Below are 16,389 nucleotides of genomic sequence, written 5' to 3' on the forward strand. Positions count from 1 at the left end.
CTCATGCCCGAAACGTCGATTTTCCTGCTCCTTGGATGCTGCCTGACCAGCTGCGCTTTTCCAGCAACACATTTTCAGCTCTGATCTCCAGCATCTGCAGTCCTCACTTTCTCCCGCTATTAGGTGATCTATAATACATCCTTGTAAATCTTTTCTGAACCCTTTCAATCTTCACAACATCTTTCCGATAGGAAGGAGACTAGAATTGCTTGTAATATTCCAATAGAGGCTTAACCAATGTCCTGTACAGCCACAACGTAACATCCCAACTCCTGTACTCAATACGCTGACCAAAAAAGGAAAACATACGAAACACCTTCTTCACTATCGTATCTACCTGCAACTCTACTTTCAAGGAGCTATGAACTGCACTCCAAGGTCTCTTTATTCAGCAACACTCCCTAGGACCTTACCATTAAGTGATTAAGTCCTGCTAAGATTTGCTTTCCCAAAATGTAGTACATCACATTTATCTGAATTAAACTCCAACCTGCCACTTCTCAGCTCATTGGCCCATCTGATCAAGATCTCATTGTAATCTGAGGTAACCTTCTTCGCTGTCCACTACACCTCCAAGTCCTTGTCCACATTTGGAAAGTTAAAATCTTTTACCATAACCATCCTATTTTTCTTATAGTTAACTGAAATCTCCTTACAAATTTGTTTCTCAGCTTCCCGCTATTAGGTGGTTTATAATACAATCCCAATAAGGTGATCATCCTTTTCTTATTTCTCAGTTGAACCCAAAAAATGTCCCTGAATGTATTCTCAGGAATATTCTCCCTCAGTACAGCTGTAATGCTATCCCTTATCAAAAATATCACTCCCCTCTCCTCTCTTGTCCCCTTTTCTGTCCTTCCTATAGCATTTGTATCCTGGAACATTAAGCTGCCAGTCCGGTCCATCCCTGAGCCACATGTCCATAATTGCAATGGTAACCCAGTCCCATGTTCCTAACCATACCCTCAGTTCATCTGCCTTCCCTGTTCGGCCTCTTGCATTGAAATAAATGTTTAAATTCTCCCAAGCAGCTCTAGCAAATCTCCCTGCCAGCATATTGGTCACTTTCCAATTCAAGTCACTTCTACTCCAGAAGATATTCTAATAATCCAAAAATGTGAATCCTTCTCCCATACACCAGCTCCTCAGCCATACATTAATCTGCTTATTCTCCTATTCCTACCCTCATTAGCTCATAGGACCGGGAGTAATCCAGATATTACTACCCTCGAGGACCTCCTTCTTAAATTCCTGCTTAACTTTCTATATTCTCCCTTCAGAATCTCATCCTTTTCCCTTCCTATTGACAGGCGTGGACAAGTTTGCTGATCTGGAATCATTAAACCAGAATTTTAGCCTACTATGATGATTTGTCATTGCATATCGGGCAGCATAGTAGCACAGCTGTTATTGCAGCTGTTTCACAGCACCAGGGATCCAGGTTCGATTTCAGCCTTAGGTGACTGTGTGGAGTTTGCACATTCTCCCCGTGTGTGCGTGGGTTTCCTCCAGGTGCTCCAGTTTCCTCCCTCTGTCCAAAGATGTCCAGGTTAGGTAGATTGGTCATGATAAAAAAAATTGCCCCATAATGTCCAGAGATGTGAATTTAAGTAGGGTTTTTCCCTCAGGGTTGATAAGGGTAAGGGCTCGCATTGGATATAAGTAAATAAAATTGAAGTACTGTGCTGAAATGGATTGAGAATTGGTTAATGAAACTCAGAAAACAGGACAGAAGTGCATTGCTCACAGGATAGCAAGCTGTTACTAATGGGATACCATTCCTGAAGTAGCAACTGTTCACAGTCTTTACAAATAATCATGGTGTGTGGACCAAATGTTATATTTTCAAATTTGCTGATCATATAAAATTCAATGAATATGTAAGCCTTGACAAAGATGCAGGGAGCCCCAAGGGGACTTGGATAGGCCAAGTGAATAGACAAGAACACAGCAGATGAAATATAATGGAATAAATGTTAAGACAGTCACTTTGGTAGAAAGGATAGAGTATTTTTAAACATTGAGAGGTTGGGAAGTGTGAGTGTAGAGAGGGTCCTGGTATGTTTGTTCATTATCTACTAAAACTAAGCCTACAGCAGCAGAAAACAATTATAGTATGTAGGCCTTCAGTGCAAGGTGATTTGTACTCAAGTAAAGATATTTTGCTGCATTGGTGCAGAGTCGAGAGTGTGGTGCTGAAAAAGCACAGGTCATTCCTGATGAAGGGTTTATGTCCGAAATGTCGATTCTCCTGTTCCTTGAATGCTGCCTGACCTGCTGTGTTTTTCCAGCACCACCCTCTTGACTCTGATCTCCAGCATCTGCAGTCCTCACTTTCTCCTGCATTTGGATAGAGCTTTGATGAGACCTTATCTGGCATATAGTGTACATTTTTGGTCTCCTTATCTGAGGAAAAACATATTTTCCATAAATGGAGGGCAAAGGGTGTTTACCAGACTAATCCCTGGGATGGAGGGATTGTCTTATGAAAGGAATTTGAGGCTTTATTGTCTAGTTTCAAAAAATAAGACGTCACCTAATTAATACAAACCAAGACCTTACAGGATATAACGGGATGGATTTTTACCTGGCTGGTGGATCTTACCAGAACCATAGGACATGGTCTCAGAATAAGAGGAGACCATTTAAAACTGAGATGAGGAGAAATGTCTTCAGTCAGTAAGTTTTGAATGTTTAGATTTCTCTACCCCAGAGGGCTATGGAAGGTAAAAAATTGTGTTCAAAACAAAAATTTTTAGATTTCTCGACGCTAATGGGATCAACAGGTATGGGATAGAACAGGAAAATGGCAACTTCCAAAGGTCGGGTGTGAACAAACAGTCCAAGTCCTCATCTATCATGCAAGTGTAACAATAATCTGTGTGGGATGCAATGGTAAGTTCAGCGTTTGATGAGGGTGGAGCAATCGAAAGGTGCAGTTGCACTGTGGACATTCCCTTTTCATTCACATGTGGCACTCAGACCAGGAGCAGCAGCAGGATTGCATGGAGGATAAGAAGTACCCAACTCAGAGAGAGGGCACTGCTGCAGGGCCCCTCAAGATATGTGGAGTCCACAGGAGGTCCAGAAGTTTCTCAACTCCAACTTCATTTCCAGGAGATGAGAAAGGTGCAGGCTCCATATGCTCCAGGGCACCCTGATGGAATTGTTCTAGATGCTGCAGTGGGACCTGAAAGCTGCATCCTCTCCCAGTGTGAAGAGCTGTGTTGATCTTCTGCACAAGTGGCTTCTGCCAGGAATCAGTACCTGATCTGTGTGGAATCTCTCAGTCGTGCAACCAGAAACATATCAGGAGAGTAACCGCGGCCATCTGTGCACTGGTTCATTTTGCTTCCTGATGATGATGTCAGTGCTGTATTCTGGGCAGTAGGATGTAGAGTAAGAGCTGGCATACCCCAACTGCAGGATGCCATTGACTGTACACATGTGGCACTGAGAGGATGCGAGCACAACACCACAGAATTAATCAATATTCAGATGGTCTGGGATCACTATTACCACTTCCTGCCCACCAGTATAGTCAAGACAGGGTTTGCCACACCTTCATGCCCAGCACAAACAGAGCAGGCAACAATACGATGTCCGGGATGCATATAAACTAGGGGAGCAGGGTCAGCCTTCTGAGGAAGAGCACAAGGACACTGGGAGCAGGAAGCTGACCTTGTCCATGATGGAACTCAGCTGAACTGGTTGCTCTAAATCAGGCAGAGCCTCATTGACAGTCACTACCAATAAAAAAAAAAGGGTGCTGCAGACAACTACAAACTATTTTCATCATGATGGTGAAAACTGGTTGACATTTTAGGGGCAAAGTTCAGAGGAAGGGTCACTGGACTCAAAGCATTAAATCTGTTTCTCTCTACAGTTGCTGCCAGACCTGCTGAGTTTCTCCAGCACTTTCTGTTTTATGTTTCATATTTCCAGCGTTGGCCATTTTTAAAATTTTATTTTAGTTTCTGTTCCCTTTTGCATTCTGTAAATAGAAGCTCATGTCTGTGTTTGTTTTATCCAATTGTCTGCCTGTGTGTGGTGTTCCATTACTGGACAATGACAAGATTTGATTTTACAGTGGTGGGGTGGGAGTGCTGACTTAGAGAGGTTATTCAGACAGGTCATAGCCACAGACAGACAAACATGTAGCCTGGTGGTTAAACAGCAACTAAGGTGAAAGACTGGGATTGTATATACGAGGGAGTATCAGCCATGACAACATGCCTTCATGGCTGGCATGCCATTCTCTCGCCAGTGAGGGGAATGCTGGATTGCTAATGTTTCGTTGGGTATGCAGCTACCCTTCAAAGATGGCACAAATGCAAGGGATGGCAGAATTTCTAGGAATGGCACATTGTAAAATTGGGCAAAATTGGGCTTCAAAAATGCCATAGGGGAGTGTAAGTAGTTCATGATGGCCAGTTTGGACAGATCTCATCTGAGATGAGAAATCTCACTAGGCCCCTCGCGTCGAAAAAACTTTCAAAAATCCTGATGTAACTTGGACACAACCAAAAAAAAAGATTCTGCCCTGAAATAGAGAAAAATAACACAAGTAAAACATGATGCTAAAGAAAAGTTGAGAAGTTGTTAGATAAAGATGGAAGAGAGGTAGTTCAAACAAAGGAATCACAAAATTTCTCATCTAGTCTGTGTCAAATAAGAGAACTGTAGTTCCTTAGCCAAGAGGAAGGAATACCAGTAACTGCACTGCAAAGGTATATTTCCCATCGAAGGAGGGGTTTTATGACCAGTCAGTGAAGCCACTAACTTCCAGTGGGCGGAGTCATGATACTAACAGGCTGAATGGATTGAAACATTTCCTGTGTGTACAGAAATGATTAAAAGCTTCTCAAACTTTAGTTTTGAAAGGTGTGCCTCTGAGTCAGGAAATAGCGTCATAGCCAGACAATAAACACTGACTTAATCAAGATAGAAGCTGTTTAACGTAGATAAACACAGTGTAAAAGTAGCTGAACAGTAATCAGCAACAAGTGATCATTCAGACTCTTTGTGTCAGAGGCAGAGGGACAGTTTGCATTTGAGTGAACTCACCAGTTATGGATTCCAACAGACAAGGAATTATTTCTTTCTTACTTCTTGTTCAAGGTAGGAATGTTATCAGTGTCAGTCTATATTGTATTTCATTTTTCTGAAAAGTTTGGGTTATGGAAATATCTGAGAAAGATATTTTTGGAGTTACTTCAATGTTTTACCTACAGTATTTGGGCATATTCTGCATTAAATATGATAATTAAAGTTATGAAAACTTACAGTTTTTAATGTGTTAGCATAACCTTAGTTTGTACCTTTATTAACCATAGATTTTGGTTTGCTTTGTTTGTAGAAAGCTGTCCTCATTTTTGCATGTTGGGAGAAGTGTCTGTGCGTAATGCTATTGTATGAGTCAACTTCAGTGTCTGTTTATAACTCCCGTTTATATTGGTAAAAGTGACTAAAATCGTTAAAAAGTGACTACAATTCAAGTTTTTAAATGCATATTTATTCATGTGAACATTTAAGTTTGTCTCCTCCAGACTGATAATCTGTTGGTAAATATTCCTAAAATAAAGGAGCAAACTAAAAGAATGAAGCGTTCTGAAAAGCTGATATCTTCAACTGTTTTGGTAACATTTAAATTGTCTTCTAAATTCCACCAGAATGAATTGATTGTTCAGAGCTTTAAGAGAGAGATGTGTTTTATTTTGACTCCTTTACTGATTTCTCTCAAAGTTCACAAATGATAAGCATATAGCACATGGAAATGAAGAAAGACCAGTAAAGCTAAAAGACAACTTTCCTACTACTTTTTGTACCTCAGTGTGAAATTTTCTGCGTACTTTAAACATAGAAAACAAGCTACCTTTTTTAAAATACTCCCAACTGCATGTGCACCATTGTACAGTCATGTACTGCAACCTAATCCTGAAAATTTACCAATGAACAGTCCTTTTGCGTTTGTTAAGTGAACCTGAATTAACAGGAGGCGCACAGGGTATGACAAAGGCACTCGCTTATAGCTCAATGTCATGTTTGTTCATGTTTCAAATAGGTGTGTTACTAGATGTTTTAATGGTTTGTTTGCCTTCAGGCAACGTTTTTTTGCAATAAAGGGGCTGTGTCATTGTACTTTGAGTTTGAAACTATACAGTTGTGGAATAGTTATGTGATATAGGAATCAATCTGTAAGGATGAACTATTCATTCAGAGAATCTAGTCAGGATTTTATGAGCCCCCTGAAACTGACTGGGAGGTGGGAGAATAGTAAAATGGCACCTACATTTATTGGGAGGGATGCCCAGTATCTTTCCGCCTCCATGACATTTTCCCAAAAGTGGGAACTGCAACTGCTCGGCCACCTGCCAACTAGAAGCGCGTGGCAAAGAAATCCACTTAGCTGACCTGTTCATAGTTTTTTTTGAAGCCCATTGGTATTTTATCAGTGTTAATAAAGCAGCCATCTACTGTCTGGGACTATCAGTGTGGGGGGGCATCAAGCTGACTTTGCAGTGGCTTTGCAGCTTTGGTTGGTGGTGTGTGGGGGAAGTCTTCCTTTCCAGGGGTTCCATGTCACGTTTAGGGTTCCTCCTCACTCTGGCCACTCTGCAACTCCAACACAGTTGGAGAGCTCCCCTTCCTGATTGCTCTGCCCTGCCTGACCAGTCTTAACACATTCAAAACTCTTCTTTCTCATCTTTAAGGATGCCTCATGGGCACCCTCTTGTTCTCTCGACAGCCTCAGAACTGTCATCTAGTAAGGTGGCAGGGTGAGGCTGGCACTGGTTGGGGTTCACCATTGGCATTTGGCAAAGTCTGGCAAGCTCTGATGCTGACCTAGATCTCAGTTGGATTCTAGGAGTGGGAATCTGATAGAGTGCAGCAAGCCTGGGGCAAAAGCAAATTTGAGCAACTTCATTGAGCTAGGAATAGTACTCTTGGTTTTGTTGGCTGTAACTTTTAAAAGGTTTCTGCTGTTTCTCCATTGATCTCCAGACAACTCTCCATGGAATGCTGGTGAGATCACTCAACACCTTGTACTGGGCAGTGCTTGCAGATCACAAACTCCACTCACCTGTACACATATCGAAACTGAAGTCCTGAAACTAATTTTAAGACATTGATTTGTTCATGCAAATGAGATACCCGAGATGCCTAAAAGGAACCTGATCCCTCGGGACCCAGCTCTGTTGCGGAGCGGCTCAGAGACAGGAGACTGACACATGATATTTACAGCCAATCATTTCAGACTTGAAAACCAGACAAAATAATTAAAACTTCTCCCTCATTTTTCCTCAGGTGTGTCTTTATCTCACTTCTCTCCCACTCATGTCGTCACTCACTGAGACCTTCTACATGTCCTGTACAATGCAAACTGGCAGCAAGTTCGGATTTGTACATTCCTGCAGTGTGTGCCTCTTCTGCATAAAATGCCTGTTTAAACTTCCTAATGAAAACCCCAATGATAGTACACTAATCTGCAGAAGGGAGTTGTTGCCGGAACTTTACAAGTGTATGCTTCAAAAAGATAAGCAGCAGTGGTATGGATTGTTGTGAGAGTTCATAATGTTTTTCCACTTTTCAAAGAAACAACGATTGTTTTGTGCTGCCTTTTCTGAGCCTTTCCATTCATGCTGCCCAGCATCTAAACTTCTGCAAATGCACAATAATCATTTATGAATGCTTCATCCTGTGCCCATCTGTCAGGATAAAGTTTCCTTTGTCACCCTTAGGTTACCATTTTGAACATGGATGATTACAGACTCACTGTATTACAGAAATAGTCCCAAGAAAGTGACATTCGAAAAGGGAATCAAACAAAGGACCTTTATTGTTTGCTGTTCTACAGCAAAAGAAGGCTTTCTTTTCTGCAGTCACTAATGATTGATCAAGAACAGAGTGTAGTACAGTGGTGTCACAAAACAAATTCTGGTATTGCTTTCTTTGCACTTAATGCATTGCCACAATCCAAGTCATTTGGTGCTGGAATGTGGATTTTTGTTTCTTCTTGTGGACTAATCATTAGTATTTAGTAATTGTCCTTGCAAGGTAATATTCAATTACCTCATCCCACCCATTGTTAACTATCAATGAAATACAGCAGTTGTGTAGGAGGATTCCAGCTAATTGTTCGCTGATTGTTCGATGGAATGTCTGCTGGAGGCACAATGTCTCAAATCAAGGAAAAAGTCAAGTTCTTTCATCATACTATTTTGTCATACCATCTTCACTAATGAAACACGCAGAGCAGTGACCTGGTTCCACTGTAAAACCCACAATTTCTCATCTGTCAAAGCACAAGGAAGAAACCCACCAAATAATTTGTAGAAAGATTCACATTTTAAGAAATATTGTAAGACAATGTGTCCAGCTGCCTGGGCTTTAAGCTGTGAACTACCCTCCATAAACCACTCCACCATGCTTTCTTTTTCTTCTATCTTCAAAATACTCCTCAAATTCTTGCTGATCTGATATCTCCATCAGGAGCTTGATGTCAAACCCACTTTAGTAATGATGTGCTGATATAATGCATTGCATTAGATTAGATTCCTTACAGTATGGAAACAGGCCCTTCAGCCCAACAAGTCCATACCGACCCTCTGAAGAGTAATCCACCCAGACCCATTCCCCTACCCTATATTTACCCCTGACTAATGCATCTAACACCATGGGCAATTTAGCATGACCAATTCACCTGACCTGCACACCTTTGGATTGTGGGAGGAAACCCAGACACAGGGCGAAAGTGCAAACGCCAAACAGATAATTGCCCAAGGTGAGAGTCGAACCTGGGTCTCTGGCGCAGCAGTTCTAACCACTGAGCCACTGTGCTACCCATATTATTATGCTAATTGCACTGTACTATCCATATTATTTTAATGTTGGAATGATGTGGCCAATTTCTACACATTTATCTATGAAATAAAGGAATGTAGTGATGATCAGATTATCTGTTGTTCAGTGATATCTCATGATAAATAATGGCCAGAACCCGAGTGAGAATTACCTCAAACAAAAACAGAAATTGCTGGAAAATCTCTGCAAATTAAGTAGTATCCGTGGAGTGAATCAAAATTAATGTTTCAGGTCCAGTGACCCTTCCACAGAATGGGATTGAGAATTTTCTGCTCTCTTTCAAAATAGTGCCAAGGATTTTTTACATCCACTTGAGACGGAAGAGACAGATTCAATCTGACATCTCATCCAACAGCAAAATACACCTAGTATTCTACTTAACTGTCAGCCTAATGATCCAAATCTTCCAGCATCTTAAACTTTGGAGAAGAATGTAAGTGGAAGTTGCATGTCAGGATGTTAGGCCTGATACATGCATGTACTGAAACTGCCCAACAAGTTTACACTTACAATGGCTGATACAAGTGACTGGGACACTACAAAAGTGCCTTTGACTCTGAGATGGGCCAAATACATGAGACTTACCTCCATTTTTATCCTGGAAATGTTATGCTGGTCAGAGATTAATTTAACTGAGACCACAACAAAACCTCACCACTGATACCAAACATGACCCAACTAGTCCTGGCATACCCCATCCAATATCCAAACCACTATTCAACACCATTCCCTCTGACCACCTGATGACTTCCCAAAACTCTCCAACCATCCAACTACCCCCTGAACACCCAACAACCCACCAATTACCTGACTACTCCCTTTGCCTCTCCACTACACATCTGCCATGGAACTATCTGCCAAGGGGAATGACATGGCATCATTATTGCTGTGGACTGGAAGATCTGGCCCCATGTGTTTAAGTATCTGGAATGGGATTTGGATCGGAGGCAAGGGTGAGAATAACTGACCCACAGCAGACAGATGATACCTAATAGTTTCACAGTTCAATTAAAGAAGCTGTTGAATGTAACACAAAGACAAATAGAAACAGGATTAGGCCATTTGGCCCCTCAAGCCTTCCCTACTTGTCAATAAGATCATGGCTGATCTGCCCCAGCCCTCAACCCCTCTTCTATGCCAGATCCTCATACCTTGCAAGTCCTCGATATTTCAAAAATATATGTTAATACCTTCTTAAAAATGTTCAATGATCAACCCACCTAACTTTCAGGGATAGAGAATTCCAGGTATTCAGTACCATCTGAGAAGATATTCTTTCACATCTCCATTTTAAATGAATATTGTCTTATGCTGTAGCTATGAGATTTCCCCTGTAGCAATTTCTTTTCAACAACTACCCTATCAGGACATCTCATAATCCTGAATATTTCAATAAGATTACAAATCATTCTTCAAATGAATAAAGACCTAACCTGTTTATCCCTCCTTGACAAGTCAACCCTTTCACCTAGGAATTTCGTTTGAACTGCCTTCAGTGTTAGTATGGTCTTTCATGGACACTGGGACCAAAACTGTACACAGTATTTCAGTTATGCCCAGCCCAACATCCTGTACAGTTGTGCAAGATTTCCCTGTTTTTCACTCACACTTCCAAATAAGAAAGGCCAAAATTATATTATTCTCTTAATTGATTGCAGAAACTGCAAGTTATATTTTGATGTTTCATGTATTAGAATACCAGATCAAACTGTTCTGCACCTTTTTGTAGTCTCTCACTATTGAAGCAATCGTCTGCCTTTTGATTCTTCCTATCAAATTGCAAGACCTCACATTTTCTTATATAAAACTCATCTGCCAGGCATTTTGCTCATTCAGTCAATCTGTTCAGATCCCCTTGCAGATTTTAATGTATTCATCAGAAAATGACCTCTCTATTTTTCAATCATCAGTAAATTTGGATACATTACACTCCAACCCCTTCTCCTAATCACTCGTGAAAATAATAAATGATTGAGGCTCGGACTGATCGTTGTGGCACTCCACTCGAACTTAGGGCCTTTCCTCCCATTAGCACCTTGCTTCTTTGTTATATTTTGGATGTCTATACCATGAAGACTGATGCACAATATTATGTTAAATTGCCTGTCATTTTCCTGTTCCCATTATTGATTCTCTGTCCTCCAAGTGTCCCACACTTCATATAGCTTCTCTCTTTTTATATACACACAGAAGCTCCTGCAGTTTGCTTTTATGTTTCTTGCCATTTTAGTTTCATAGCCCATTTTCTCCCTTTTTATATTGTTCTAGTCATTTACTATTGGTTCCTAAAAAAAACTTTGGCCTGCCACTAGCTTTCATCACTTTTAATGTTGTGGATTTTGATTGGATACTCTCCTTGATTGCCTTTGTTTACTATGAATGGCTCATCTTTCTCATTGAGATCTTCTTTTTGCCAGAACACTTTTAGTATGAAATATCTATTTAAATGCCTGTCACTATTCATCTTTTGATTATATCCTTAGTCTATTTTCCCAGCCTGCTTTAGACAATTCTTTCTTCGTACCTCTGTAATTGTCATTATTTAAGTCGAGGACTGTGGTTTGGGGATTGAGTTGCTCCACCTCAAGCACAGGATCCTTGTCTATGAGATGCCCTATAAATTATGTCATTACATGTTGATGGCACAAACAGAACAAATGAGTTTGACGTGATAGCTATAATAGACACATGGTTGTAAGGTTACCAGGACTGGGAACTCAATATTCAAGGGTATTTGATGTTTCAGAAGAATAGGCATAGGCAGGAAAAGGAGATGGTTAGCTTTGTTAATATACAAAGGTTTCAGCGTGATGGTAATTAGTGATATAGGTGCAATAGATTGTGGAATCATTTTGTGTGGATAGATCGAAGATATTCCTGGGTAGTCTGTGAAACAAATTCTGATGCACTCCACAAATTTGTTTTCTATGTTTCCATTGCTTATCTGACATGTCCAGTCAATATGCAGATTAAAATCATCTTTGATAACTCAGTGACTTGATAGTTCACACCTCCACTATTTTGTGATTTATATTTTGGCCTTCAGTGAAGCAGGGACCTGTGGACAATTCCCACTCGTGACTTCTTTCTCCTGTTATTCCTTATTTCCACCCAAAAATATTCCACAATCTATGGCACTTGTATCACTAATTACCATCACACTGAAATCTTTGTTCATTAACAAAGTTAACCACCTCCTTTTCCTTTCTATGCTTATTCTTCTGAAACATCAAAAACCCTTGAATATCGAGTTCCCAGTCCTGGTAACCTTGCAACCATGAATCTATTATAAGTATCAAGCCAATCTCATTTGTTCTGTTTGTGCCATTAAAGTATCCATCTTGTTACAAATTCTGCATGCATTCAGATAAACAGCCTCAAGCTTTGACACTGTCCCATTATTAGTTATTTTGATTCTAATTTCTGCTGTACTCTTCCACTTTTATTGTAAGCCCCTTTCTGTTAAATTTGGCTATTGCTTGCCTCTTCTCTGCCTTGCACCCTGGCTCTCCTTTTTTGGAATCTTAAACTTCCCTTAATTAAATCCTCACCCTTACTAATTAGTTTAGAGCTCTATCCACCATAAGTCATACAGTTTATGCTTTATTATTTTAAGCCTAAGTATAATTATTTACATTTATGAGACATATTTAACCTCCATCTTGTTTTATCATGTGCCAGCGATGATAAGTTATTTTCTTATTAAGGAAACAGTTAGAATCAACGTGGTGAAGGATGGCAATCAAAATGTAACATTATGAATGAAGGACAGTGTGCATAAATGACTGAAAGACACAGATGGCTCTAAAGTAATAACAGCAGAATATTAGGTAGGCAAAATAAAAGGAAATATAGTAAGATCTAAAGTAGAAGAGCTTATGCCCAAAACGTCGATTCTCCTGCTCCTCAGCTGCTGCCTGACCTGCTGTGCTTTTCCAGCACTACACTCTCAACTAAGATCTAAAGTAGTTTTACAGGGCCTGTATGTGTGAGCACAGAGAACTCACAAGTAATGTTGGTGAGTCCCAGGTGCAGAAAGACATGGGCTCATATGATATTTTGACAATAATCTTGACTTTATTACAGGATGTGTAATGCCAAGACATACAAGGCTATAAGTGAAGTGCTGGAAAATGGGATTAGAATTGTAAGGTGGCTGTTTTTGACCAGCACAGTCTCAATGGGTCAAAGGGCATTTTTCTGTGCTTTAGACCTTTATGACTCTACAAGTAAGTCCTTATTATTTCTAAATACAATATGTTGAGGAAATATAGGAAAGGAGGAGTGGTGGCTGTACTGATTAAAGAGCTTTTGTTTTAAATTGTTCTTAGGATGTGAACATTATTGATATGACCACTATTTATTACCCATCCATACTTGCCCTTAGGAAAGTGATAGTATACTGTCTTCTTGAACCACTGAATTCCATGAGGTGTAGATGTACTCACAATTCTTTTATCCATAGTAGTTTCAATACAACTGAGTGGCTTGCTAGGCCATTTCAGAGGGCAATTAGAAGTCAAGCACATTGTTGTGGATGTGGAGTTGCATGTAGACCAGACCACGTACAATGACAGATTTTCCTACTTTCAAGGCATTAGTTGAGAGATTAATAGAAAAATTGGTCAACAAAGCATACAAAGGTCTGGGCTCTGTAAACAGAGACATAGAGTACAAAAGTGAAGTAAGTTATGGTAAATATTAATAAAGCAAGGGAATACATGGAACCATTCTGTGAAACAAGTACCTTCTTAGTAAAATGAGCTGGCAATGCTTCAATGCTTTGCAGACCTGCATTAAATCCAAGCATGCAGAGTTGTATGCATGCCTGTTACATGTATGGCTATAACAACCTAATAGTGAAAATTTTAGATGAATAAATCCCACCATGGCAAGATATTATACTGAATTCAAAGTGGGAGGAGTGGGTGTTTGTTGGGGCAGAGGTAGGAATTAGATATCATTGATATGGAAGATTGCCATACAGCAGTGTCAGTTGGTGGCACTGCCGCCCTGTAGTGTGCAGTAAGCCCAGATAAATGACTATGCAAACTGCTGGATTGTCATAAAGTCCAATTAGTTTATTAATATGCAGGGAGTCCCAGCCACCTTTACCCAGTCTGCCTAAACATTGCTGCGGTCCCATAAAATTCTCTGTCATCCCCTCCATCCGAGAATGCTTTACAAGCTGGCCGTATAAGCTTATGTTTTAGATCTGTGACCTTTCAGCCTGTCATCTCTGATGCTTCATGACTTGTTGCATTTTTCCAGCATTTTAACTTTTCTTTTGGTTTCGAATTTCTAGCATGTGCAATATTTCACTTCTATGGTAAATACAGGAAGGGGCCTTGACTGACAAAGTTGATTATTATTAGTTAATAGGTGTCATTTATTACAGTTTTAATTGATAAAACTGATAATTAGTAGCTGCTGTTTGTTATCTGTGATAGTTATAATTGAGAAAACTGGCTGTTATAGCAAGCTATTTCTTTCAATTTTGTCTATAGATGTTTATCCCACACCCATTGTTAATGATTAGCAGAGAGCATTGACCATCAGAATTGTATGTTGGAACTTCAACTGTTTCAATTAAGGTTTGTCTTTGTCAGTCTCACTAGTAACTACTGGAATATAATTTCCATGGTTACCATGTGCGGCTTGCAAGGCAAACACGACCTGAATACCAAGTAGCGCGTTGCCTGTAGTTACACTGCAGCATGTGTATGTGTAAGAGGCGTGAACTGCTGATATTGTTGAAACACATGCAAAGAAAGTAACACTTCAGCAGGAAATGATTCCAAAGTTTCAAAAGTCAAATTGAACTGAAAAAAAAAATCCCTAATTGAATTGAAGACAATCAGGAATGTTAAATACTATAATTATGGCTGAATTTGTTGTAATTTTTTTTTAAAATTGTTTATTCCTATAGATTTAAGTAATAAGCACTTCCTGATTTTGTTTTTACTTTGTGACTTTCTAGGTTTTAAAACCTGTCTAATAGATTGTTATTTGATATACATTTTTCTGAAATGTTGTTCTTATATCAATATGTCTGGGTTATAAGTAAATTATTTGTCATGCAAAGAAGTTTTAATTGAGCAAGTGATAAAATGCTAAAATGTAAAAAAGTGACCAATTCAAGCTGAAATTCATGGATTCATATAAATCACAACATTAGAACTCGATTGACATGGTATAGGTTGATATTTCAGTCAACTAAGATCTTGTTTTCTAGTTAGAGTCATAGAATCACTGAGGTCTATAAAAAGAACATTTAGCCCATTGAGTCTGTGCCAGTCTAAAACAAGCATTTAACTATTATAATCCCATTTCCATTTCTTGGCCCATTACTTTGTGTGCCTTGGCATCACAAGTGCACGTAAGATCCAACAATGCAACTTGTTTAGAGGAGTTGCCAAATGTCCTGGACATCAGATATTCCTCCAAGATCAGCTTCAAAAATAAATGAACTTGCCATTACTTATATAGTTTTGCCATAAAAACTAGCTGCTGAATACAGTTACAAACTTCCACACAAATGTAATACATTGGTTGTAAAACATGCCAAAATATGCTGAGGATATGTAATACTTGTTGGATATATATCTTAATTCGTGAAAAAATCTCATGGAAATTTAGAACATGTTTATAGCAATCTATTGATCAGAAATGAAAACAGGAGCAAATTCTTTTGTTTCTGCTTTGAGATATTGTGTCACTGAGCTGTGTTGGCTGGATGGCTGTTTGACAAGATTGGGTAACGCTAACAGTGTGGGTTCAATTCCTGCTCTCTCTGAGGTTGCCATGAATCTCCTTCTCAATCTGTGCCCTCACCTGAGATATGGTGGCCCTCTGGTTAAACCACCACCAAACACTTCTGTCTAACAAGACAGCAACTCCATGGTCAGGTAAGACAATGATAACTTTAACTTTATTGAATTAATTCTAGCTTCATCTTCATTATTCTCCTGATAATTTTTCTAATACGAACAAGTGACTGTGTTATGTTAGATTAATTATTAGTGAAGAATGACTGCCAGCCATTTTGTTGCACTTAACTATATGTTCACCCCACATTCAAAAACAAACTTAATAAAATAACTAGATACAAGAGATTTTTTAAAACTTTAGACTTTGCCTATGTTAGTCTTGCATTTTCTCTAATTCTTTCAAGTATTCACTAGACAAGTAAAGGTTGGAAAATTTAATTTCATAATTTGCAACACAGAATGAGACCATTTGAGCCAGCATTCGATGAAGCAATTCATTCAGTCTCACTCTCCCACTTGACTCCAGGAGCTTTGCAAGTTAATTTCCTTCAATTGCACCTCCAATTTCCTTTTGAAATCAATGGTGTGCCACAAGGATCACTGCGGGGTCCACTACTTTTTGTCATTGATATAAATGATTTGAATGTGAACATAGAAGGAAGAGTTAGTAAATTTGCAGATGACATGGAAATTGGAGTGAAGAAGGTTACCTCAGATTACAATGGGATCTTGATCAGATGGGCGGGCCAATGGG

The 16,389-nt window shown here is 39.5% G+C and overlaps 1 long non-coding RNA gene across 1 annotated transcript; it reads left to right on the forward strand.

Moving 5' to 3' along the window:
- The first annotated feature begins 4,814 nt into the window (after positions 1 to 4,814).
- Positions 4,815 to 15,770, forward strand: LOC122547232. Its single transcript, XR_006310929.1, has 3 exons — positions 4,815 to 5,121; positions 12,952 to 13,094; positions 15,664 to 15,770. It is a non-coding gene; the product is annotated as an uncharacterized LOC122547232 (long non-coding RNA).
- Positions 15,771 to 16,389: the final 619 nt, after the last annotated feature.

The sequence above is a fragment of the Chiloscyllium plagiosum genome, unplaced genomic scaffold (genome assembly GCF_004010195.1).
Source record: "Chiloscyllium plagiosum isolate BGI_BamShark_2017 unplaced genomic scaffold, ASM401019v2 scaf_3451, whole genome shotgun sequence".
NCBI classification, from domain to species: domain Eukaryota; kingdom Metazoa; phylum Chordata; class Chondrichthyes; order Orectolobiformes; family Hemiscylliidae; genus Chiloscyllium; species Chiloscyllium plagiosum.